We start from the raw sequence: 26,855 nt of genomic DNA, 5'->3' as shown, positions 1-26,855 counted from the left end.
CTGCCTAGGAGCAGAGCACTGCACATGCAAGTAGAGCGTAGAACTTCATTCACTGTTCTTTCTACTGAAATTTTTGTAAATGACCATGACGAGATAGTGTATTTACTTTTTGTTGTTGTTCATATAAAAATGTATCTAAATTCACATCAGAATTCTCTGATACAATCTGAGATGATTTCTCAGATAAGGATTCAATGGCAGATAGATCAGCTGTAGAGGGATCTTTCGCAGGAAAATTTCAGTGCAGAAAGAGTCATCAACACGAAAGGGTATGGTTGCGTTGGTCTTCTAGAATTTTAGAATTGGAAGTGACGGTACAATGGTTGTAGGCAGTGCTTTGCGGACGTATAACCTTGGCATTAGTCATTAAAATGCATTTCTGTTTTCCTTGGTTTTCACTTGATCATTGGTTTATCCCTATGCTGTACACCACAAGGATTTGGGAATTTGCTGCACTGTGACCCGGTGTTCTATTGCAATTGGTTTGTTTATTTCTAACTGATAAAAATAATTCTTCTGTGGGTATAAGTACAGTTTGCTAATATAATTAAAAAAGAAAAAAATTAACCTACAGTAGCCAGAAATAGCTTTCTTGGAAAGTAGAAACTACTGTAAATATTTTCTTAGAGCAAAAGTCTGAAAATACAGGTAGTGCTAACTTCTTATCCAGGTGTAAGCAGTAGAACTCTTACTAGAGATTTAGAATGAAATCACACCAGTGACAACTGCTGGGGTAATTGGCTCATTCGTTAAAATTGATAAAGAAGTAGGGGATGGATCAGTTTACCTTGAGTAGCTATTGCATTTGAGCATCTTGCATGCTTTCAAAATAAAACTCTACGTACCAGAGCGCAAAGCCACTATGTATGGAGTTAGGTGAAGGAAGTTAGGGATGTTGCTTTTCATTTTCCACTTGGACCCATTTTTAACCATTTAAACATAGCATGCATAAGGATATGCCATAGGTTTTACACAACATCTTGAAAGTCAAAGACTTCAAAAACTTTTGGAACAAAGGAAAAGCAAATTCCAGAACTTCTGAATTTACATCAAGTAAATATGAAGAGAATTTGGCTCAATAACAAAACGAAACCAAACAAAAATAGCCCCAGGCAGTCACGATTTATACAGTCAATTTTAGGGTCTGTGAGCAGCGTACTGTAGTTAATACTAGTTACATTGAGGATGCCTGGGAGAGGTTTTTTGGGTAGCAAGCATGCTAAAACATCATCTTATTAAAGGTTAAGTGAGACCATCATGCATTATTGTCTGTTTCGTTACAGTGTGATTCTAGACAGTTATTTCTTCAGGAGATGAGGTCAGCCAGTGTGTCCTTACAGGTTTATTCTGCTTACATAGTGGTGGGGAGGACAGGGGTGTACAAATGGGAGATGTTGCCTTTATTGTAGCACATCATTACCTATAATCATGCTCCCTTTAATGCCATCAGGAGCTACAGGAACTTTGACCTCTTTCCTACACTGAATGAGATTGAGCTGAAGAGAGAACTAGCCAAAGAAGATTTTTTTAATTAACTGTGGCTTCCAACACTGTTGGAAGGAAGGAGTGCTGAATCCCTGTCAAAGTCTATAATGTGAAGCTGGGCATAATGTTCACTGGGCATTCCTGGCTGGAATAATAATTAAAACAATGTACTGATCATAATAGTTACCTCATTGATTTTATTCATCACCACTTTTTAGTTGATCTTTATGGAGGTGAAATAAGATCCCTGTGGTATTTTTACAGGTTAGAATTGCAGGGCTTTCTTGTGGATTAAAGGACAGAATCAGATTATTTGGCATGTGTATTTTTGATGAAATTACCTGTGCTCTTGTGTGCATACTCGTGTGCCACTGTATCTCTCAGATAGGGAGCTAAGAGCAGCATTCACCCCAGCCTCATTATCAACCCCAAAGGGATTCTTAGTTATCACTGTGTCCTGTGTTCAGTAAGTCAGTTATGTGCTGCCTATGTTAATCCTATTTATGTGATTGTGTACTTTGTCATTAAAAAAAAAGAGGTATATTTACATGGAAAATATGAGGAAAGGCCTTAGTCTCTGATTTGGGTATAGCCCACCTTTGTGGAAAAAAGTCTGCAAATAATTCTGTTTAGGATTTAACAGCACACTGGAGCAGTCGCTGGTTGACTCTGTTTATCCTGTAGGCAGGCAATAGTTGAATCAGATTATGGTGAAGGAACACTAATATTTTTCTCAAACTGCTGTCTGACTCCTCCCTGCTTTGAAAAAGTTGAAATGCCTTCCTGACGGAGTGAAGGGAGAAACGCAAATTAGAGCAATCACCAAAGATAAGTTGAACTATAAAAGAAAGTAAGGATTCCCACTACTAAAACGCTGTCCATTAGTGTGGTTTAAAGATGTTGTTGACTAACTGGATCCTCAGCCTGGAGTTTGTGAGCACCTAATGGGCTACTGGCTAGAATCACAAAAGGAGGGCAGGAATATTGGGAGCTAGTGTGTTAGGTACATTTATCTGTCTGTATGACTTTCTTTTGTTTCTCTTTACCTGTTTCTGTATGTTCTGCAGCTGTGCAGTCTGTATTTTGTTTTCGTATTAAAAAAAGAAAGTACTTTTAGTATTTATCTTACTTTTATTATTATTAATAAGGATAATATCAGGGTACTGGCAGATTTCCTTGAGGGTAGCAGTTCTTACAGCGTAGGTAATGAAACAGACTTGAAGAGAGATACTCTCAACTGTGTCCTTCCAGGGCATGTAAATAGTGTTTGTCCACCCTGCTTTATATTCCAGATTGGAACCTGGTCGTCAAGGGGTCTGTGTGCTCTGATGGACCTTGGCAGGGTGGGAGCAAAGGGCAGAGCAGTTGAACCTCAAGGTTGATAGAGGGTGGGAGTGAAATGATGCAACTTTGTCTCGTATTCAGGATGATCATTAACACTTAATCATACCATTGCTGAAGTTTTCCCATCCCTTTGTGATTACAGAATAGAAGACTCGCTACTACTGGCTCTTCTAAAACCTAGCTTTTTAAGAGTATTAAATCTTAACAGAATATGTCTGCTGTGATCTTTATAGCTGAAGCAACTACTTTTTTTACTTTTAACAGTTGAGGGAGTACTTGGTAGATTTGCATGAATAACTTGTTCACACTTTTGAGGCCTCCAAAATAGTGCCGTATAGCCACAGACATCATCTTGTAGCTGTGAAAGTACTGCAAGTGCAAACACAAATGCTGTTAATGTGGTGCTGCTCACACCAAACATACTTGCAAGAATTATCTACTGTAATTTCTAATGTAACAGTGCTTACTTGCTTTACTTGAAAAGATCAAACCCTGATGAACTATGTAATCTTTCTGCTACAATCACAGAAATATTTTGCGCTTGTTTTCTTTACTCCAGCGTGGATCTACACAAACTCCATTGTCACACCTGCTCAGCATATCATAACTGAGGATGGATTTTGGTCCTAAAGTATTTGCTTCCTGGTCATTATCTGGGGCATGGTAAATGCTTCCAAAATGGCATTGACACTTTAAAGGCAAGAATAAAGAAGAGAATTTGCCTTCGTGTTAGAGACCAGTGCAATTTGCTCAGTTTGCTATTCGGAAATTAAAGAGGTTTTTAATCCTGGCTTTAGACTGTCTCCACTATATATCTTCCTACTGTCACTGATAAGCACAGCAATTAAGATATTTTGTGTGGGTATTTTCCACCTGAGCTGCATTTTGCTCTGTAGCATCTATTTTGGCCACAAATTCTACTACTGTTCTCTTAATCAGGTCCGTTGAATTCTACAGCCTATCTGATTCTTTATGCATGTTATCTCTGGCTTCTGGAAATTGAGTTCTTTTAAGTCTGAAAAGTTGTCTGCTGTTTGTAAGCAACATGCATAGCTTGCTTAAGTGGAGTATACACTGAGTTTCACTTCAGATGGACAATGTTTTCTTTATAAAAGTTCTCTTATTATTAGCACCTTTCTAGGTCAGGAATGCTTAAAATATCTTCTGTCATTAAAACTTGGAGTCAAGAGTATAAAACAAAAATAAAGAGGCAAAAGAAAAATAAATGAAGCTTACTGCATCCAGATGAAGCATTGTCTTCCAAACATTCCCTGCTGTTTGTGATCATGTAGTCTTCATACTTTCCTTTGAAAGACTGTTTAATTACAGAAAAATCCAGCAATGGATAGGCCTTTTTGGTGAGAAAGAGAGCATGGAAAGAGCAGAAAGTATATACTGGTAAAGGTCTCAGACTAAGAAAGGTTGATGGTTCAGAGAGAAGGGAGAGCTCTTGGAGCTAAAAGCAAGTGATAACAAAAGCATACAGATAATTTATGGCAGTAGTTATTGTCTCAGTTGTCAGGTTCCCTGTAGTTTCACGTACGTTTAAACTGACACTTCTGATCAAGAAAGTAGTCCCCAGTCTCGCTCCCAGCCTCTAATTTTTTGTCCCCGGATGCTTGTTCACACCAAAAGCCGGTGTAAGTAACTAGCGAATCAGGTAACTTATCTGGCTGAAAAGTAGACCTGCTAAATAAAATTCTAAAAGGTTTTTTCGCAGCTGAGTTGGTTTTCATTCGTGCTGGTCAAGCAGAAGTTATTGGGGAAAGAATGAGAGGCTGATAGATTTCTGGAGAGGACTCTTGAAGTTTAACACACTACTGCCTCAAATTTTTCATCTCTGAGGTGAGAGCTGAATATACTCCATTGTTTCCATGGTAGGTCTGCATTAAACCATGCCTGAATCTTCAGACATTCTAATGCAGAAGAAGGGAGGAAACAAGTCTTGGCTCCTGTATATTTTGGTTGTTTATGACATGAGTTGTCTTGGGCTGAGAAAGATTGTTTTCTTCTGTCTGGGTATTTCTTTAAGTGGCTGCCTTTGTAAAACTTGCCCCTTAAGATTTAGCTGCCACTCCCTAGGAAGGAAAGACTATTTGCTGTTTTTTGAAAAGGTATGGGAATGTTATATAAGGAACTAAGCCGTGGTGTTATTTTATTCAAAATTTATATTTCGTCAGTGTCCAAAATTAGAACCTTGTTCTTTTAAAATGTGCAAAGACCTGGCCTTGCATGCAAAGGTGGACAATGTGGGAAGAACTGGTCAGAAAATGTGAGGCACAAAATGACAAGTCATATTGTTAGGCCTCAATAAAACCCGAAGAAGGTGAAGTTTTTGCAAACCATTTTGTTCTATGTAGGCTCAGCTCACTAAGACATATTGGGTTCTTTGTGGTTTCCCCTCTCCACACCCCTCCCCCCCCCTTTTTTTTTCCCTGGGTGGCTTTCTTCCTTTGCAGTGATTGTCTGCTCTAACTAACCATCAGGAGTACATGTCTAGAAATGGAGAGGGTAGAGCAGAAAGGAGTGGAGGAAACTATTCCCTTTCTAGTTTTGCAACCTGAACTCAGATGGTATGACTCAGTGCGAAAGCTGAAGGGCAGCAGTGGCAGAGGCAGAGATGGTGAGTGACATTCCTATGTTCCCAAGGGATTCCTTTGCAGACAGGTCAGTGGGATTTTTGCCACTGATTTCAACTGAGGCCAAGCGTATGAAAAAGAGAGAAATGGAGAGTGAAAGAATAAGCAGAACAATCTGGAAGGTATGGGGAGAGCTGCAAAATAAATGAAGCAAGATAGAAAAAGCGGGAAATATAATAATAAAACTGTCAGTTATAGGAAATACATGTGGGGAAGAAGGCAAGAGATGCTGTGCACAGCTGAGTTTGGACAAAATGTTTTATTATTTCTGACTCTCTTCTCCCGTTGAAACTATCTGCCAAGCCCTACTATTGATACACCAAGATTATTTGCCCAGTAGATATTTTCTTTTAAACTGATGTGTCATCTTACACCACGTGAATAGTGCATTCATCTTTAGCTCTTATTGTTTTCTGGTGGAGCCAAAAAGAAAATTACTAAATTACTGCCAGAAAATGCATTGTATTTGGAAAGGATATTTTTTTCTTTCCTTCTAGTATTTTCGACTTCTCTAAACCCCCAAACTATGGAAAATATCAGAGGGATGTTTTCTCCAATAACGGTTGTGGTCTGGTTTAGAGGAGCAATGCTTGGTTAAGTGTAAGCAAACAGATTCTAATCAAAGGCGAAACTCTGCATTATCCTGTGGCTTTCACAGAACCTGCTTTTATTCTAGTGTTCATATCTTACCTGTTGTAATTTTGTTGCTCTCAAAATGAGTATTGCATTAGAGAACAGGGAGTGTGCGTGTGTGAGATTTGTTGGAGATGGAGTCTGCCCTATTGGCACCTGTTTACCTAAACAAATCCTTTTGGATCACAATACCTGTGAAAACTGGAATCTGAAAAGATGGCACGTGCTGTTCTGCATCAGAATGATTTCTTGCAGGCAATGGAAATATCTGTGGCAAATCAAATTTGCATTCAAAGCTTCATTTATAATTATTGTGGTGGTTATGATTTCCTCTCTCTGTGTACATCCTTTTAATCTACTACGTGTAAATTTTCCAAACTCGACAGGTTGCATAAGCCAGAAAAGTAGGAAATAACTCCCAAAAGAACTGCTGCCAGATCTTTAAGCATGTATTGAGTTATTGGATCTGAAACACAATGTGGAAGAATTGCTTTGCCAAGAGTTGAAAGTTACAGTGTGTGGAGTGATGAGACTGCTGTCTAGTTATTTTCTGTAAAACAAAGGGGAAAGAGAAATAGGGAATGTTGTTTATTGCTTAACAACACACATTTCACTTTTCAGTTGTTTATATTTTTAACTGTTGTTTCTTCTTTTCAAAATTAGTAAGACTTCTTAAACGTTAGAGTGAAAAGTAGTGAGTAAACCTACTTAGATTTCATAACTGCACTTTTTGCTGTTTGATCTGTACCAGACTGAAAATCTGGATTGTAAACAAGATCGTTCTGAGATCTTTTGCAGTCTGGGTTAGCAGTTGGGAGCACATCTTTGGAGCCGCTGTAGATGTTACAAGTAATTCTTGTGCTGGTATATAGATTACTTTTTCAAGATCTGCGGAGTCCTTTTCACAGGCATTTGTACATTTGGAAGACTTTGGCCAGTTATGCTTGTTTTGCAGTGAGTGTTTTTATAAATGGCCTGATGATCAGTCTTCTCATACAAAGGAAGCAGTGCTTCACTTACCTCGTTAAATCACATCTAGATGGTCAGAGGTGTATATCCAGCTCCTGTTTGTAAGCAAGCGGGTTGCTCAGTCTAACAAAATTCATTTAGTCATTTTCTTCCTGCTGAGCTAAAGTTTAGCCTTGAGAGAGAAACCCTGTCTTCCCTTCTTTAGTGACCTTATGGGGGGAGGAAAGGTGGTTAACCTAGCTATTAAAATATATATGGCTTTTATTTGCTTTGAATTCACCTAAGTTGAGCAGCTGGCTTTATGAATTCAGTAGGATCTTTCCAGCAAGATGGTCAGGAATTTCTGCCTCATGTTAATACTCAGTTACTCCGTTCAAGTTATTTCTGAACCTTTCTCTTTGAACACTAAGTAAATGAGTTTTTAAATTTTGCCTAGTAAGGTGTGTTTTTGCACATGTTGAACCTTATGTGTAGGCCACTAAGCCATTTCATTACCTCTCTGAAAGGCAGATCAAAGATTCTTTAATACCTGAGTTATAATAAGGGAAGTTTTTGGTTCAGCTGAATTGGAACTCGAGTTTGCTGCATTTGAAGCTGGTGCTCATCTTTTCTTTTAAAAAGCAGTTCTGCCTGCTTTAACTCTGACGGATTCATATCGAACATTGGCATGGTATTTGGCTGTGGCTGTGTTAGAACTGAGCAAGGTGAAATCTTTGATAAAAGACACTATGTCTAATTAGACCGAATAACATAGTTGTATCTTGTGGGGGAAAAATAGAAAAACATTTAGCATACAAGCCTGTCTACAAGTCACTTGGGTCTATCTGCCTGAAAACTAGTCGGCTTTTTTCTATTTTTTCTACTTTCTACACTGTTTTCTATTGTCACATAAAATTTGGAATCAGATTTGTCATTATTAGTACTCTACTTTTCTGTGTTAATCTACCGATGCTGTAAAAGTGTAGTAAAATATTTTTACATTCGCTTTAATGTCCGTTTCATCTTGTGAAGGTTTGCAAATTGGCAAGAGCATAAATGGGAATCAGACCCTAAGAACTTACTTCAAAAATTATTATGACCAAAGCAAAGACATTACAGCAAATGCCTTTTAAATATGAGGTAATATAGCTAAAGCGACACTGGACAGAATGGCTAATCAGTAAGAGCTGGAGCCTATTCTGTGATGTGGGAGTGTGGGAGCACATGGTTTTGTCCTGGGTATTCCTTAATGGAGTTGAGTTTACTCCTCTACTCTCTAGTATGATTCTGCAGCGTGTCAACTTTATCTGTTCATCCAATGGGATCTACGGAGAGCTTTAAAAAGCCAGAGCTACCTGTGAAGAAATTGAATTCGCCGTATCTCCTAAGACTGCGTTTTCTGGAAGGCTTCCCTGTTTCTGTGTGGTATGGTTTCACTGCTGTAGAAGATGCTTTGCAAACTAGGTGCCTGAGGCTGGTGTTGCTAAAACGCACTCCTACTCTGGCATGTCTAATGCACACATGTAGAGCTGGGCACACTGGGTAGTTGCGGGTGTGTTGGTGGGAAGGTGGTTGTCTTGTTCTCTGTCAAGTTAGCGTGTTCAGGAATTTTGTCTGGCTGTACCCTCTTTGTCCCTTCTTTTTTTGGTGGTGCACGTTAGCTACTGAACCTTGGCAGAAGATTATACAAGACAACAGGTGACAGAAGAGCAGGAAATGATGCTGCTCTATCTGCTACCTGTTGTACTTGTGACATCAGCAGAGTGTACTGGAATCAATATTATAAAACCAAAACACATGCTGTTTGATAGTTTATTGCTTATACTTATATGTGATCTTTACTGTGTTTTTTTTTTAAAAAAACTTGTGTCCAGAACAGAAGGGGTTTCATTCTGTATCTGAGTATTTTTGTTGGCACTTGATGTAACTTGATATAAACAATATGAACTTGAGTCAAGTGGTTAAATGTTAAAACAACTTCCCCCATGTGTTGGTATAGTGCCAGGGAAAGGTGAACGTTCAGCATAAATGCCCTATTTAAATACTAATCAAACATTTATTATTGTTGAATGAATGACCTGATAAGGATGCAATTGAACTAAAATGTAGAGGTTATATTTCACGGAAGTGAAAAGCTTTATTAATATTTGAAGAATGGCTTTAATTAGTCTGACTGTTGGTAGGTGTGTTCATTTTCTCAATGTACATCCGGTATAGCGTCTTTCACCAACTTATAATTGGCAGTTTCCCATAGGAAATAATCATTATTGGTATTATAAAAGCACTTTGTGTCTATCACATTTGGGAAATGAAAGTTTTGCTAAGGTCAGAATAAAGTGTGCCCCCAATTATGCTAATAACTCATACCACAAATGATCCACTGGAAGGTTTAATAGCTTGGTAGTCCTCTTTAGATTTTCTTAGAACAGGAAGAATTAATATTACATTTTGACACTTTACAGAAAGGTGAAAAAAGAAATTTTCCTTCTCTCCAGAGAAGAGAATTCTCTCTACCTGAATTCTCTTAGTGACTTGAGGATCTTGAAATGTTGCGTGTTTTTTTTGTTTTGTTTTGGTGGGTTTTTTTTGTGGTGTTTTGGTTTGTTTTTGTGTTGGTTTTCTTTTTTTTTTTTTTAAAGAATTCTTTTTAAATGCATTTTGTTTCACTTCACTGTGAAGTCAGAATCTTTTTTTTAAGGAGCCCAGGGTTGCAAAGGACACTATGTTTTGACATTTGGAAATGTCTATACATTTTATTTGGAATTTGACAGTGTAGTCTAATAGACTTTGATCCTTTTGCTAAACGGAATGTGCCGAAGTAATTGAAAATAATAACCTGTTCAAAAAAAATATTAAAAGTTATTAAAAAACCCCAAACCCTAGAATTTTAAAGCAAACTAAATTTTAATTTTGCTTTTTAAGTGTCAAGTAAAATTTCCCTTGTTTCCTTTGAGGGATATTGCACATCTGCACTGCACTCCAAAGATTCGAGTAACTAAACCGTCCAGAAGTTTTCCAAACATCAGAACAAATCTTCAGGATATAATTACTTAGAAATTATTTGATACTGGATTTTCTCACTTACGTCCACCAGACAGATTTCCTTTGAACCAGAAGGTTTGTGTTGCTTGAAATGGCTCTTTTTGTAATTCTGAGGTCAAAACATTAATAAAAGGCTAGATGGTATAATTTACTCCTGAAGCTGATTATCTTAATATACCCACAGTTACTGTGCATCTACTGAGTTGTTAAAGAACCCATTAAGAGGGCAGTCTGAAAGGTAACATTTGCAAATGTCTCCAAATTGAATTATAAATGTCTCTGGTAAACAAAATGTTTGCTGCACCGTGTCAGTTCCACTTAAAGGTCTGGCAATATCAGGTATGCGTGTTTTGTAACATACTTTGAAAAGACAGAAAAGGCAATGAAATAAATAGCTCAGATTTACTCATCTCTTTATTTTTGAGTGTAGAAACCTTTTTTAATTATACGTGTTTTAGTTTAAAATACTCTCCTTTTTTGCAGTGAAGTGTTTTCTGTAAGCTTTACTTCAACAGAGATGCAGATAGTTTATTAGTCTTTTTAGATGAGCTGTAAATGAGGAATATTGACATGGATGGAAATTGAAATAGTGGTGTTAGAAATTTGCATACACTGATTTTATGAGCTGCATTAGGAAAGCTGCTCACTTCTGCTTTACTGAAGGTAGGTATTGTTTTGCTTCATGCAGCCATTAGGGTTATAGCAAGACTACCTTCATAAAATGTCTGTTATAACAACATTCCTTTATGACAAATTTTCAAAAAGCAGTACTAGCAAGGCCTTTCTCATGAAATTATTTCTGTATTAACTGCATTCTGGTGCAATTGACCACAGTGTAAATAACAAGCAGGATGGGAGCAAGCTGTTGGTAGGCTTAAACTTGCATCTTGATTATGTCCTTCTGTAAATATTTTTTGTTTTGATGTTTCTTTATTTTTTTCATTGTTGATTGTGATACATGCTTAGTACTAAGTGCAGAGACCCTTAGTCGCTGCTTGCTGTTTATACTTAAATTCTCTCCATAGGCAAATAACTTTTCTTCAGCGTAAACACCTCCGTTCTCTGAGGGGGCATTATTAACTGGAGTCAAGCCAGTCCTGTTTTTACCTAGAAGATTATTTCTATGCAAATACACATAGTCCTGTGCAGAAGGGATAAAGGCAAATTTGTCAAACTTATCTGGTAAAATGCATACACACATGATTCAATACAGGATTCTGTTTTGTATAGCCTACCTACAAACTATGATGTACAGTCCAAAACAAATTTTCCACAACAAATCCTAAGTTTTAAATATCAGGCACACAACGGAAGATAAAATTAGGGTCCAAAAGTAGGTTTATTTAGCATATGTAGTGAAATACATGGCAGTATTTACAATTGGCTAGATGTGGCAGTCCTTCCTTGAGTATTGTTTCATTAAACTTTAAAAACGGTGTGGATTTTATTTCATGCTATGTGAACAATTAAATCCTCTGAAATTTTTCTGACTGTCCTAATTATTTTTTTTCATGTGAAGCTTGCTAATGCAGGTCTCATTGCTGCTCACTCTGCTAGTGAATCAGGTATGTCTCTTGATTGTACTTGTGCTTTTAGACCAATGGGGACAAAGTGATCCAGTTTTTCCTTCCTTCCAGGTGCAATTATGGGTCTCAATATAATAAAAATAAAATGATTTAATATCTGCAGAGGTTCATATGGCATATTTTCCATTTATTTTAAGTTTGGAAGCTAAAATATCTTAATTGATAATCCCATAAGGTTTATTTTTTCATAAGCTCTCTTTTCTCTCTGAGGTTCTGTATTTTCAGGGTATCGCTAGTTCTGTAAATTTAGCTATCAGACTATTGTAATTTAAGGCCAAATCCCTCTCACAGTTGAAAGAAAAAATCCAATGGTTTTATTGGAGTAGAATCAGATATAAGGGGCAGAGCCTGAATAGTCTTTAATTGTTCAAATCCCTGGACAGCTTTCCAGCCAGGATGCTTCACAGGCACTATAATGTTTTGTATCGGCTGAATCTCCCCTGATGTGAAATACAAAGAAGATTTGTTATTCATGAGTTTGCTATATAGCCTGCTAAAATCAGTGGGATCAGTTTTTCTAGTTGCATTAATGGGCTTTGAGAGAAACCGTATAGATTTTTGTTGTGGTAGTTTTTGTTGGGTTGGGGGGGGGGGGCATTGGTGGTTTTTTTTTTACCCTTCTCTCTCATGTTTCACTTTAATTTATTTAATTTGGTTGGCAAAACTGTTGTTATGATGCGATCTTTTCACAAAGTCTTGCAGCTCCTGTGGCAGATTGTGTAGCCTGCACAGCTTTTGATGGCATCGGTGGTTTTGTTTTACAAGTAATACTTTATTTTGGTGTTTAAGTATCTCATATATATGTGTCCCTATAAGCACTGATGTGCTTTTGCTGTCATCTTGTAGTCCCCTGTAAATCTATCAACTGACAGGTCCAGTGGAGACAGCAGTGATCTGCGATGCAGGAATAGGTCAGTTTTGTTCAGTGACTGATTTTGGATTGATCATATCGCTCACGCCATTTTTCCACTGCTTAAGAACTCTTCAAAGAAATGTGCCCCTCCAGCTGTCAGCAGAGCAATTAGCACAGTGAAGTTAGGATCTCTGCTAGTACCATGATGTGCTTTAGCATTCCTGGTATTTCTTGTTGCAGGAACCGTCCTGTGTGAAGTATCCTTGCTCTCAGCTTTCCTGTTTGCATCCCAGTTGCATTAAGATTAAAAGAAAGCTAGGAAAACAGGGCATTGTAAGAGTATTCTGGTGTGATGATGTGTCCATCACAGTGATGATTCTTATTGGCTGAACAATTAGTTAATTTTTTATGCAGGCAAGAGCTGGTGTTCTCACTGTAATTGTTGAACTGAGCACTTTCAAAAAGTGGCAAAGTTTTCTATTTATCGATCAGCAAGCTAATATGAAAAGAAAAAAATATGGTAGAAAATGGTTGTTGGCAGAAGAGTAATGGGTCAGGGGTTTGTGTGAATTTTAACATGCCAAATTAGTATTTCCATTTCTTAGAAGATATGAAGAAATGTATCTCAGAATCTTATTCTGAATTTAGTATGGTTGCAGCTAATCTTGCAGTTATTTTCTCCACGTGGTTTGTATGATAAGAAATATTTATAGTCAGCTTTTGTTTAACAGAACTGTGGATCTGCCCTGTAACAGAAAACACTAAAAATTGAGGAAGCTGTATCAGGGCCTTTTGTTAGGCGGAGGCTTGAGGAGAATGAGATTTTGTTGCTTTCCATGCATGTGCAGAAGGACAAAGAGAAGTTCCTTCCCTGTGGCTTCTCTCATGAGTCCTAATACAAAAGCTAAGCAAGCTAGAAGTTTCTATATGCTGTCGAACTAAGCAAACGATATGGGCACTTCTTTTTTTCCTATTCTGCTGTTACTGAGATTGAATTCAGAGAGAAGCAGTGAACACCGTATTTATATGCTACTGTGGCAACAGATGAAAATCCTCATGATCTTAACATGAATGGGAACATTGCTTTTCTAGTTTGGGATGCCAGGATTTCACCAGCTGTGCCTATCTTAGGCATACTGGCTGCAGAAATTAAAACTAATTAAACACTAATTCTAGGTTACCATTACGCTAGTGCTACTGGAACTAGTTCCTGGCCTTGGTATGGATAATGTGCTTTTCATCACAAATAGATTCTTCTCTCATGTTTTTACTGACCACATGCAATCCGCTGGTGGTACATAAACAGTTGTTCAGTCCTTTCTCAATACAATGCTTTCCCATAGTGCATTTCAAGTGTATGAATTTGCATTCTGTTTGCAGAATTATGAGAAATGTTAAAAACAGCTCCCAGGGGTTTGGTGAATTAAAGCACTGTTGCAGAATTGCTGAATAACAGGGTAGAGCAGCCCCTAGGTAAACATTTGTTGTAGTTGATAGGGTAGATGTGTTGGACCACAGTAGTCATGGTTCAGAGCTAAATTAAAGGACAGCAAAACACAAAATTCCTCAAAAGTCCAAAGCATCACATGTGTTTGATTCTGGTTTTGTTTCTGAAGACATAAAAAACTCTGTACCACACCCAGAAAAGAAGCAATGAAATAGGGTTTGTTTGCCAGTGCCAGCTAACTGGTGTAAACGGGAAACCTATATATCTTATGACTCTTGATTTTTATTTTTGTGCTGATATTAAACATGCAAATGGTTTTAATGTACAGTCTAAACAGTGGTATGTACATTTTGTACAAACAGTGGAGGGAAATATCAGTTTTAATTTTTTTTTTTTCTGCTAATGATTAATTTATCTTACAAAGAACTCACACCAGAACACATCAAACCTAAAATTGAGAGGTTTTTAATCTCTGAGTGAGTAGTCTCAAGTCCAGATTCCGTCTCACAGGTAAAACCATATATATTTGATTATGAAAGATAAGGGCTGAAAATGAAACTCAAGCATGCTCATTGATAGGAGGAATAAATGCTGGTCTGCAAAGACACCCTTTATGTATATCATATGAAGAAAGCTGTTATATGAGGAAAACACGTATATACATATGTATATATATAGTATATATTAGTCCTCTTTTGTCTGTGCACAACTTCTGCAGGCTTTTGGAGGCAATAATTAAGGAGAATTTGGGGAACCAGAAGGCATAGTGCTGAACACTTGAAAGCAAAAATATGTGGAAATTGTAAATAAAGATATTTGAGAAGAGTAACAGCGATGCCCTGTTGGACAAGAGGACCTTTTTTAGAGAGGTAGTGTTAAAGAGCATTATGTGGAGAAAAGTAAGACCAGTGGCATGGGTAACTGGCTGAGTGAAAAGGTTAGGGCAAGTCTGAGACAGAGGTGCTGAGGGTAGAGGGCAGCGTGTGATACTTGAATCTTCTACTTCACTGGAAGTGAAGACCAGGTGATATAGCAGGAGGCAGGAATTGTCTTAAAAACGTGAGTGTCTGTTCTTTGGTCCCCAGGTGTGCCCTGTGATAAAACTCTGTGCTTGTGACCGATGATCTCTTTTTCTCAAGTCCACAGCATCACAGATGTCATGTGTGCTTATTTCCGAGGATAAGGGCCCTGGGGATTATTGTGATGCTCTTACCATCTCCTTTGCCCTTACTTTCTCTTTGCTGACAGAAGCTAACGGGGAGAATATGTCAGCTGTTTCTTCGTTCCTCAGTTTCCTCTCTTTCTTCTACAGCAGCAGCGAAAAATAGGATGGGCTTTTTTCACGGGGGCTCCTCAGATAGTGGGGGGCTGAAGGGTATTTAGTAATCAAAGAGAAAAAGCCAAAAAGTTATTCCAAATAATTGGCTAATATGCAAGAAAAACATATTGTGAGCTTAGCTAACATATGAAACTGTAGTTAGACTAAGGTCAGTCTAAATTGTTAGCCTAAAGGGAGTTTTAGTAAGTGACTGATTGTTTCTGTAGTATTTCAGTAGTTTCAAGGTATGTATTCTAAACAGCTTGATTTGGCATCACTTAAAGTACCCCCTTATAATGCAGGAGAAGACAAAAGCCTCTTGGAGGTTGGCCATAAGGCTTGTTGTACAAGTTTAGTTTAGAAAGAAAAGTGAATTTGTCTGACATCAACTTGGTGTCCTGTAAGCTATTTCTGGTTTGGTGTGTATAGAAAATTCTCAATCGGTGGAAGGTAAGGTCAACATAAACACAGCCCGCTCCCTAAATAATTTCATATTGATATGGTATTTAATTCTGTACTAAACAATAAACAGGGACAGTCCTTTTTTGTTTACGTAGAGATTTAGAAATAATTATATTGCCCTTCATTCTTCTAGGTTTTATTAGAAAAGACATTGAAGACAAATGGAACAGTGACAAAGCTAATAATAGGTCTTTTATGGAAAGCGACTTTTTTTAATTTTGCAACTAGAGCATTTTTACATCCTTGTGCTTTTAGGTTGACTCTTTTGTAAAAGTGGGAAAAGGGAGATAAAAAGATCTGATTTAGATTTTTTCAGCTGTGTTGGTTCAGAGCTGCTTGTTGTTTTCTGTGAGCTCCATGTATAGTTGGTTTTTTTGTTGGGTTTTTTTTTTTTTTTTTTTTAGAATTGAAGTAAACTGCTGCCTCTGCTTTCTTTTAGTCATGAAACATCTCTAGAGAGATTCTGTCCAGCTTACATATTTACTTTCTTGGTGGTTATATGTGAATATGCGTATGTGCTTATCTGCAATTGCAGTTCTAACATCAGTGAAAATGGACTTGGGGTTCCTGTGAATTATAAGGCAAAATGCTGGAGCCTCAGGAGCTGGGAATGGGGCACACTTGTGCATGTTACTTTAACCTACAGAGTTTGGCTTATTTCATAGTGTGCATAACGCTCACATTGCCGTGTATGTTTCTAGATATTTCATACACAAGTATTTACCTAAGTAATTTTTAAGACAGTGCAGAGTGGCAACTCTTATCTTCAAAGCCGCTACAGTGCTGCTGGCACAAAAGGAACATGTAGCTGCGTATGAATAATTGAATGTCAGCAATTAGAACTGTTATTAAAATAGGAAGCTGCTGTGACTGTATTTTCTGCTCATTGTCTCTGTTCTATCCGTTCTTCCTATGAGGGGTATGCTTGGCTGACAACTTAAAGCTAAATATTTCTTGCTTCCCTTTGGTGTTATATTTTGTCTCACACAGTAGTGGCATTCCACAAATGATAATTACCATAGTGAGAAATATAGTTTGCAGCAACGCTGTGTTACTTTCACCATCAAACCCTCTGGCCTTGCAGAAGTGGGAATGGCAAAATATTTGTATTCCTTGAGTGCAGTGGGGAAATGCTCCACAGGGGGGTTGTTCTTCCCCAGCACACACACACCGTCTTTTCACTCTCAGCTTTTGTAGTAGGTGCTGCTGGTGTGCAACATTGGGAAGGGGCTGAGATTTCTGGGTGGGAAATTCAGTCTCAGAGCCAAGACTGGCAAGGAACTGGGCACCAGATTTGGTGCAGTGCCCCTGTGCTATGGGAAGGCATGGAGGGACCATTCTCACAGGGTGGTTTTTGGGCAGTTATGAGCAGTGACAAGGATTAAGGCAATATTGCCTCTGGGGATTTCTGCTGCTGTCCCTCCATGGGAGAGGGAGAAGACAGTGGAGGAGTATGAGCTGGGCTGTTTGAGACTTGATGTTCCATGGGTGTTCTCTACTCCCCCAACAAATGCCTGACAGCTTTCCTAAATTCGGATGGATAAGCACCAATACATCCATCCCCAACCCTTGTAGCTGTTTGGAAATCCTTGCAATCGGCAGCTCGATCTCCACTTCAGTATGCTTCTGGATTTCCTTCCTCTCCTCCTCTAATGAAGGAGGGATTCACCTTTTCAAATATAGAGCAGTAACCTTCTTCCTCCTCCTCCCACTTCTCTCAATTATCAGGCGTGCACTATATCTAGGAATCTAATTTTAAATTGACTTGTCACCCTACATCCCATCTGTAGGGGTTTACAATTTTAAACCAATTGCCTTTGAGGTGACTTTATATATTGTTCCATTAACATATACATATCAATTCTAGGGCACCTACAGATTACAGAATAAAATCCCCTCTTGAGCAAGGCGTCTTCAGGGAAAAGAAGTAGTTTGCATTTGATTTGCTGTAGAATGAGAGCTGTGATATGTCAAAACCTAACATTGAGTGGGGCTGTTGAATGACTTATAGTAATTGTATTAATACAAGACATTTTAGGGCAGTTTCAGTCTAGATACCAAATATCAGGTGGACTTTTTTTAATCTTGGTTGTGTTCCATCATCTGTGGGTATTTTAGTACAATATAGGAGAGAGTGAAACTATCCTTGTCTGAATTTGAATATTTGCATGGCCACCCAAGGTATTGACTTCCCCTTTAAAGCATTTTTACATTAGTTTTATTAAAGAATTACATAAATAAAATGATGGGAGCTTAGATTGTATTTGAGACTGTTAAATCCCTGGATTTTGCTGTTGTATATCACAGTTATTAGTAACATGATAGAGAGACTCCTGTGTGAAGCTGCTGTCTCAACTATAGGAAGGGCATATTCACACTTAGGCCAGCAATCAGCTTACGGTCCAGAGGCTGCACTCACTTGGGGCAAGAAAAAGCTTTCTATGGTTGGAAAGAGCAGTATTTGGTTTTATGGTATAATGCATAGTTTGTGCTTCATTCTTTATCCTGAGGTAAACAGCATTAGTATCATGATCCAGAAAAGTAATTTTCCTTTGGAAAAGAGATTTTTCTTTCTTTCATGCCCCTACAGTTGTATTCCTGCCAGCAAAGATGAAGTGATTTGGATTTCCATAGGTTGTGACATAATGGAGTGTTTCTTTTAAAGCAAAAGAGAGCCTCCCTTGCACTTCTGTGACAGAAGAACTGAGACATGAATAACTTGAATACCAAAAATCAGTAGATCTCTGCCCCTTTCCCATTAGCCCGCAGGCATCTAACTCTGCCAGTCTCCCTTTTGAAGAAAAGGCAAGTTAGTGCGGAAGGGTCCCTTGGAAACGGCAACCTGGAAGTCAGGAGCAGCAACAAAGGCAAAGAGAAGGTGCTTGTCAGGGAAGGCAGGCAAGAGATGAGTTTGGCAGAGCAGCAGTGTAGAGGCAAGGGAGGATGGCAGCTGTGTCAAATACCTGGATTAGTGAGGGACTAAATTTTTAAAAAGCTCGTAAGTGCAAGGGCAAGATTTTATCATTCCATTAAGAAAACAAAGCAAAAACTGGAACTGGCTATTCCAAAAGCACTTCGGCAGATGCTGAACAGATCTTGCATTGACCATTTAAAAATTCAGTACGCTGTTTGTCTCTGCTTAGTTTGTATATACTAGTTTGCATGTTGTATATATAGTACAACTTGTGATGCGTGAGTAGAAAAATACAATTATCTTTTAGAACTGTAGATGGTCAGTTGAGAGTGACAGCAAATGAGCCAATTAATTGATAGAACCAAAATGCAAGCTGTGTATTTGGGTAGCAAGGCGACTGGGAATCATTTACCCCAAAATAGCAACAAAGAACTGTGTGCTTAGGATTGCAGGTAGGCCACTAATTTGCACATAATTTTCAGGAATTTATTATGCGGGCCTTATTTTCAAAGACAGATATGCACAAATGCAATATCTTTGGTTCAAAGAGAGTCAAAGTACAGTGAAATGGTAGATTATTGTCTCTAAAGAGAGTGAAGTATTCTCTTTAAAGGAGAATGTACCTCTAATGGAGGACTCGCAGGCGGACAGACATCCAACCGTACAATGCACCCGGAGGCAAACTTGCAGAATGAAGTCGGGGAGGCTATTTAGCTCAGTGACAGTGGAATATTTTCCACAGCTGTGCCTTAATAGCTCCCGTGTAGACCTGGTTTTATTTTGTGGAGGGGTAAAAAGACAATCAGGTGGTAGTGAAAAGGAACATAATACTGCCTGTGGAAAAAAGGCTGAACCATTTTAGGACTCTCAATCTTTTTTCTTCTCTCTTTTCCCTTTTTTTCTTTTTTAAAATTTCAATATATAAATCCAAATATTTTTTCAGTTAATTGCTAAGTCTTCTTAAAATGCGTATCACAAAGCTCTGTGTAGTTGCCTATACAAGGGCAGATGGGTGGAGATCTGGTAAAACTTTGGACCACAGTTCAGCTCTCCTCCTTGCTGTTTCCTACATGACTAGAGTATTCTGCAGTCACTAAAGCTGTGTCTAAAAATCCTTTCTTATGCTGTTTCTTTACTTACGGCTTAAGGAAAGTAAAATCTCTAACCATAGCAATGTGCTGTTAATACTGTGTGCGTAGTAAAGGCTAGTCAGTGAGATAGAAGTCTTACATTCTTGATATTTACTTTTTTAAGTGAATGCATCTGTCGGACTGACATTCACCTCTGTGCTGTGTGTATACAGTCAAAAATGCCAACTCTTCCATGGCACAAGTGTCCATAATACTTTTTAAAAAAGAAAAGGAAAAGACTCCAGAGTATATGCTGATGCGATTTTTTTAAATTCTTAATGTCACTCTGTTTCAGAAGCATTGTTTAACAATGAAGCACATGCTGTACATAGGGAAAAAAGGCTCTAATAAATAAATAAATAAAATCTTGGTTTGATTTCCTGCCCCACCCCCCTAAGTTATACAAGTAGTATGTTGTCCTGCTGGACTACAAATGCTTAATTCTAGGAGGGAGAAGAAAAAATACAACAAATTTTATATCTTTCTTTATCTATCTATCTGTATCTTACCTGTAAAATACGTGTCTATCCATATGCACATATACAATATGTATAACTGTAAATAACAGTTAAATCCAAAATGCTTATAAAACAGGAATATAAAACCCCTTTATACTATGTGGAAAGAGGTATAAAATATAAGTATATTTTATAGATGGGGGGGTTATATATAATTATATGCATGCTTATGTAGAGGTACCCTTCTAGAATACATGAAAACCCAATTCTTCAGGACACGGGGAACAAAAAACCCAAAAAACCCAAAAAACCCCAAAACAAAACAGAAAATAAGTAGTTCAGGTTTAGAACAAAACTAGTCTGAGGAGAATGTCATTAAAATAATTCCAATGTTTATTTTTGGTAGTTTCAAGATCAAGTTTTCCATGCATGCTCAGGGACTGAGGTGAGCTCTTAGCTGTGGCTTCTTCTGAATCCAGCCCCTCTGGGACCTGTAAGATCTGCCTGTCCTAGCCTGTATGGGGCTATTGGAAGCACTTTGTGCGTGCTGGAGGACATAAGCACGTTTGCTTCTATGGAACATGAAAACTGTGCTTGAGAGAAAACTTCCCGACATTGACTTTTTTCTGTAAAACACACTGATTTTTTAGGAATTGTCACATGTCGTTGGAAAAGTGGCCTGGTCAAAACATTCTGCATGGTTTCCATTTGTAGTCTTGCTGGCTGGTTTGACTAAGGGAGATGTGACCTGGTGAGGGTTTTCCTTTTTCTGGAAAACTGCAAAACCTAGACAGCCAAATGTTTCAGACCAAATGTTGAAACATTTTGATTTCTTCTCAGTAATATTTGTCCAGTTGTAAGTCACCTTCCTACTGGTAGATTTCAGTTTTCCCCTTTATATTTATCAGAAGGTGACACAAAATAAATAGTGGGTTTTTTCGTTCTTTCCCCAGTTTGTTTACTTTGTGCATTAGACAGTGCTTTGTAAATTATAGTTCCACTTTTTCTCTTGAATAGTCAGTCAAGCGTGTTCCCATTTCACTTGTGCTGGAGATCCATTTAAAGGTTACTCAGTCCTAGGAGAGGGAAGTATGTTTTTAAAAAAATAGGAAAATGAACTAGTAAAACGAAAGAAATTTGTTGGGGGGAACTAGGAAGAGCACAGTAAAATGGAGTTTCTTGGCTTTGTTTTGTTAACGTACTTGTTTTCAGATTGGTAATATTCTTGTTTCTGATGTTTTGCTCATGTCACAGCTTCATTAAAAAGTAGTAATGAAAACAACATTTATTTTATGCTGTGTCTAAATGTAAGGAAAATTACTGCTTTACTTATTGAAATAGCAGTTTGGTTGGAAGTGGAAGACTTCAGTTATTGGGGGGTGAGGTTAATTAAATTGGCTATTAGAAACACGATGTCCTGCTGTCTTAGCGTGGTGCATTTTTTGTGTCCTATTTTAACAGCTTGCTGCTTTCATTTCTTCCTGTTCTTTCCCTTCCTATTCTATTAGGGTATGAAAACAAGAAAGCGACTGAACTGAACCAAGTTTGTCTATGGATACCTTTTTGTTTGGCTAGCAGATTGAAAGCAAAAGGCCAGGATGGAGGAGTGTCATCTGGGGGTAATGCAAGAAATTTTATTTATGAATGTGGGTTTCCCTAGATGCCGGAAGATTGCTTGGGCAGGTGTCTGAAATGGCTCAGTGCAAGGAGCCAGTAATGCTGTGTATTCTGCATGGCTAAAACACGTTACACCTCTTGGTCCCAACCTAAAACCTCAAGCTTGTACTGCGTTGCAGTTAGGTGATAGGATCTGTCTTAGCTTAAGACAATGTCAGATACACTTGTATGTGCTCTAAGCACTTCGTTCATTTTTCTGCTTTGTAAGCGTAGTTTAAAGCTATGTAAAGAAGAGAAAGTAGGTATGCAAGGGCGTATTCCAGCACAGGAAGATGTTTTGAGGTGTTGGTAGCTATGAAACAGCTTACTCTTGGTGCCACCGTACAGCTGTCTCTAATGAATAGCTTGTTTTGATTTTTCACTGTTCAAGTGAAATATAATTCAGGCTTTAAAAGATTTTTTTTTTTGTGACCTGCAACATTTTTTGCTATAAAACTAAAGATTAATCTTGTTTTATTATGTTTTTTCTTTCCACATTAGTAGTTTAAGTTTTGGAAAGTGGGAGGGCATGGAAGTTTGCCAGTGTTAATGGGGTGCAGTTTTCTTATTTTAGTTTGGGAACTTAGCAAAGGCTATTCATGGAAAAATTGTTTTGTAAGTATGAATAGGGGCTGTTCTGCATTATTTAGATAATAAATAATATTATTTATTTACTAAATAAACTGGTTTATACTGTGCAGCTCAAGTAAGTGCTCAAATAATAGAAATATCAGTAAATTTATGGAGGAAAAATGCTACTTATAAACATATTTTAATTTTCCATTTTTTCATACAACTTTATAGGTCTCTCTGAGACTTGCTTAAGATGTATTGGACAAGAAGATCAAATTTAACATATTTATTTGTTTGCTTTAATTATAATTTGAGATTTGTGTTAGATTTCTTTCTATTAAGTTGCTTCTCTTAGATGCGTCAGCTCTTTTCATCCTTGAGTAAAAAGAAATTACCTTTCTTTTTGGTAGCGTGCTGAAAGTGATTATCTTTTTGATTTGTTAAGTGTTGTAACATTAAACATCTGCTGTCGATTTAGGGTTTAAAAGAACAGATTTTGAAGTTTGTGACAGGTATATGCAGCTGTATACTTTCGCTTCTTCGAAACTCTGTATTGCAGCACAAATACTTTATGAATATTTATTAGGGCATTGTTCAAGTTTGTCCAGCCATATTCCCACACTTTGTTTATTTGTAGGCTATAGGAAAAAAGTACAAAAAGATCTTTCTTGGTACATCTCTATGTTATTAGTGGAGTTACTTCAACTCAAGTTGACGAACATTTAGTTTTCATCTCTTCCGGGAGCAGGGTTGTTTCTCCTAGATAAATATTCTACACAAACAGTAATTTGTTCTTTTTTTAAAATAGAATAAATAAAAAAAAAAAAAAAAGAATTAATCTGACTAGCTGCAAAACCTAAAGTATTTTATTCCACTTAGGTTTTAGAATAGGCCTTTAAATGTGCTTTATTCAATTGATGATTTTACAGGCAGAGAATTTGATTTATTGAACGTCATGCAATGTTATTAGTGGGACTGATTTCATTAATGGCATTCTGAAGAACTGCTTTCCTGAATTTATTTCTCGGTGTTTGCTTTTGCTGAATCAGAATTTTAATTAGCTTATTGTGTGGAAAACTGTCATAAGTCTCATTTTTCTGGCTTCCAGGAGCTGTGTTAAGGAGCCTGTGCTTATGAAAATAGAGATAAGTCAGTGAAGAGCATTTGGGAGAAGGAGGAATATGTAACAATTTTTGTCTGTTCTTTTAACGGTGAGCTAAAAGAAGTAGAACAGCTTTTTAAAAGGTACATGTTAAGAGCTTTATCAAAGGACTACTGCGGAGTATGTTTTGTAGATTCATTTTGTTTTCTCTTGCAGGTGTGATTCAATTCCTATTCCACTTTGTCCTTTATTGTAGGCTTGACTTCCCTGTCCTTTTCCATAGGACAGGCTATTAATTTGTTTTCTTTGGAATGCTCTCGGTGATGAGAGCACATCTCAGGGATAGGGTTTGGTCATCTGAGCTCCCTGGGACATGAGCACCTGAAGTCTATCCATCTTCCCCTGCTTTTACTCCATTGGGTGATTGCGTTTTGCTTTTGTTTTTTAATATAATATGCAGTATGTGGTGGATTGTGTTTTTTACCTCTTCCTCTTTACTTCCTGAAGTGAAGGGATATTTTTTTTTTAAACTTAGATGATTGTTACAAATTAAATTCCACCTTACATTTTAAAAATAAGCCTAGTTTAAGATGGAAGTCTAATTACAATCTGGTAACATATAAGTATAAAAGAAATGTATGTTTGTTGCTGAAACTGTAAATACAGTCAGCTTTCTCCATAATGGCAATAGCCACTGAAGAACTGGCACAATCTTTGCTGAGAAGCTCATGCAACTTCCGACAGTAGGCTTTTCCAGAGGCAGAGAGGGTGTTTTCTGTCGTTTGGGTCATTCAGCTGTTTCATTTCAGTGATTAGCTCAGTTTGGTCACTATTGAGGAAGTTGATTGAGAACTGAAAAAAAGTATCTTGTTTTGCCTTTGTGTTCCTATATATAGAAGTGAGGTATTAGGAGAGAGCGCTACACATCTGAAGTTTTGGAGAACATAGTAAACAAAATCATCTTGTTCTGTTGCTTCACTTAAAATAGTACCTTTTTTCTTAATGAAATCAGATTAAGCTAAAGTATGGATTAGAATCTCTGCTGCAAATTCAGATGATCTGCTTAAATCAGTACTTTCTGCTACCTTCCTTGTCTTTTTCATTCTATTCTGACCTTAAGCTTTTTGTTTGTTTTGGTGTGTTTTCTTTTTTTGGGGGGGAGAAGGGGGGTGTTTGTGTTTGGTTTTTTGTTTGTTTGGTTTGGGTTTTTCATTTATTTTTGTTTTCTTCAGAAAAGATGCTCTTTTTCAAAGCTGACTACTAACACATTTATGAAGGTCAGCCTTTCCCAGGTTCTGCTTATGCACTCATATACCTGGGATGTATTTATGTGTCTGCTTGTGAGGAGGAAGCTCTGTGCAAGACCCAGGCAAGTTTGCTTTTGGTTAATCAAACTGTCCTTGGTGTCAGGACAGCAGCTCTGCGATAGGACCAGCAGAAGGCATTTTTGAAATACTTTTTCTTGAGAATCTCAGTACTGTGAAAAGGAAGGTTACTTCGGCTGTTTTGTGCATGTTTAATGACAGGCATACTTGAGGAAATACTGTGTGACCAGCCAGGTAGTAGCATGAGAACACTGTACTGTTACTTATTTTTAACATAGTTGCAAGTCCAAGAGAGCTCGGGCTGGACTGCTGTCATTCTAAAGTAGGTCACTTCTTACACCTAAACTGCTTAACAGAATTTTTAGGATCAAGTCACATAGCTTGATGTAATGCAAAATTACAGCCTTCTTGGTTTAAAATAATAAAAAATGTATTTGCATAATAAGGAATATGTTCTTTAATATCCGTACTTTTTTTTTCCCCTGTAAAAACAGAGATGTTAACCCACATCTTCAGATGCCAGTAGCTTCAATAAAATTTCTAGTTTTTATCAGACATGCATCTGTACCTTCTCCTTTTCATGTTTATCAGGGAAGATATTTATTCTAAATGTGCTGTCATATAATTACTTTTTCCTGGTATTCACTGGATAACAACAGCTGCCAATGTCCTGATCACTAACAATCATAAAATGTTCCACATGAATTAATTTCTGTAGTTAACTTACATGGTGATTTTGAAGTAGTTGTAAGGCCATACGCTGTTTGCTGGTTTTGTTTTCATTTGACTTCAGAAATTGTCTTTTCATCTCTAGTACTTTTGGTCGAAGTGAAGAATAGCACATCAAGCCAGTGGTGAACACAGCCATAAATGCTTAAAAAAGCTTTGTTCCTGTGCTCTCCTGAGCCTTCTCTATTTCTCTGCCCACATTTTCATACTGAGTCTTCAGGAAAAAGCTGTGACTGATACCAAGTATTTTGTAATGAGTAACATTCTCAGGTACTCATTGCTACACTGATCACATTTTGTAGTATATTGGCCTTCTGGTAAAATGCAGTATTTCTGATGATTTCATAATTTATTAAATTGGGTGAAGGAGGTGAATTTTTGATAGAGTAAGTTAATGAACATGCATTAAAAAACCTCACAACTTTTTTTTGATGCAGAGGAAGTTCAGAAGTTATTTCATTGCATAAAGTAAATTTACAATGCAGTGGATGTTTCCAGATGTTTTAAAAATTCCTTTCAGTTAAAGTAGCATAGTCTAAACTGAGATTTCCACAGTTTTAAAACCCAAAGCAACCCTAAAGAGACAGGAGCCATGAGAGAGAAATGGGAGAGAAAATGTTTGCAGGAGAAGTCATAAAATTAGAGGCTAGATGAGGGATGAGTTAAGCAGAAAGAAAGTATTAAGTTGCCATACAGAGGAAAGGGCACATAAATGACAATTTTTAAATGCACAGAGAAGTCTAGATACAGTATTATGACATACGTTGTCTAGCTCTACAGGTAGGACTTATCTTGCCTAGCTCTGGCTGCCTAAAGCTTGGCATCTAGTTAAGCTAATGTTCTGGCTCCTTCTAAAGTCGCAGGAGAGAATAAGGCACCTTTGGGGTAATGATTCATCTGTCTTGTTTCAGACAAATATCCTAGGATGGTATGACTTGTCCTCTGGAGGTGTCTAACATTTTGCATTGATTAGAGAGCGCTAGACAGATACTGAGCTTAGGCACATAGCTCTTAGGCTCCTGAGGTAGGGGAGAGAGATTTCAGCTGTGTTAAAAGTCACGTTCCAGCCTCTCATTTTCTCTGTAAAGCTAACTCTGCAGTTAAGGTGATTTGTAGTCCTTCATTTTTACAGTTACCACATGTACTGTTGTCCAAGCTTTACATAGAATCATTTTTTTCCTTGTGTTACTGTTTTAGTTCATGTAGTTGCT

General features: G+C 37.6%; 1 protein-coding gene across 2 annotated transcripts in view; it reads left to right on the top strand.

Moving 5' to 3' along the window:
• The window catches only part of PLCB4 (phospholipase C beta 4), a 209,215-nt gene that overhangs the window by 21,579 nt on the left and 160,781 nt on the right, over positions 1 to 26,855 (top strand). The window lies entirely within an intron of this gene.

This window comes from Calonectris borealis, chromosome 3 (assembly GCF_964195595.1).
Source record: "Calonectris borealis chromosome 3, bCalBor7.hap1.2, whole genome shotgun sequence".
Taxonomy (NCBI): domain Eukaryota; kingdom Metazoa; phylum Chordata; class Aves; order Procellariiformes; family Procellariidae; genus Calonectris; species Calonectris borealis.
The sequence above is the reverse complement of the archived record's forward strand: the minus strand, read 5'-3'. Positions and strand labels throughout refer to the sequence as shown.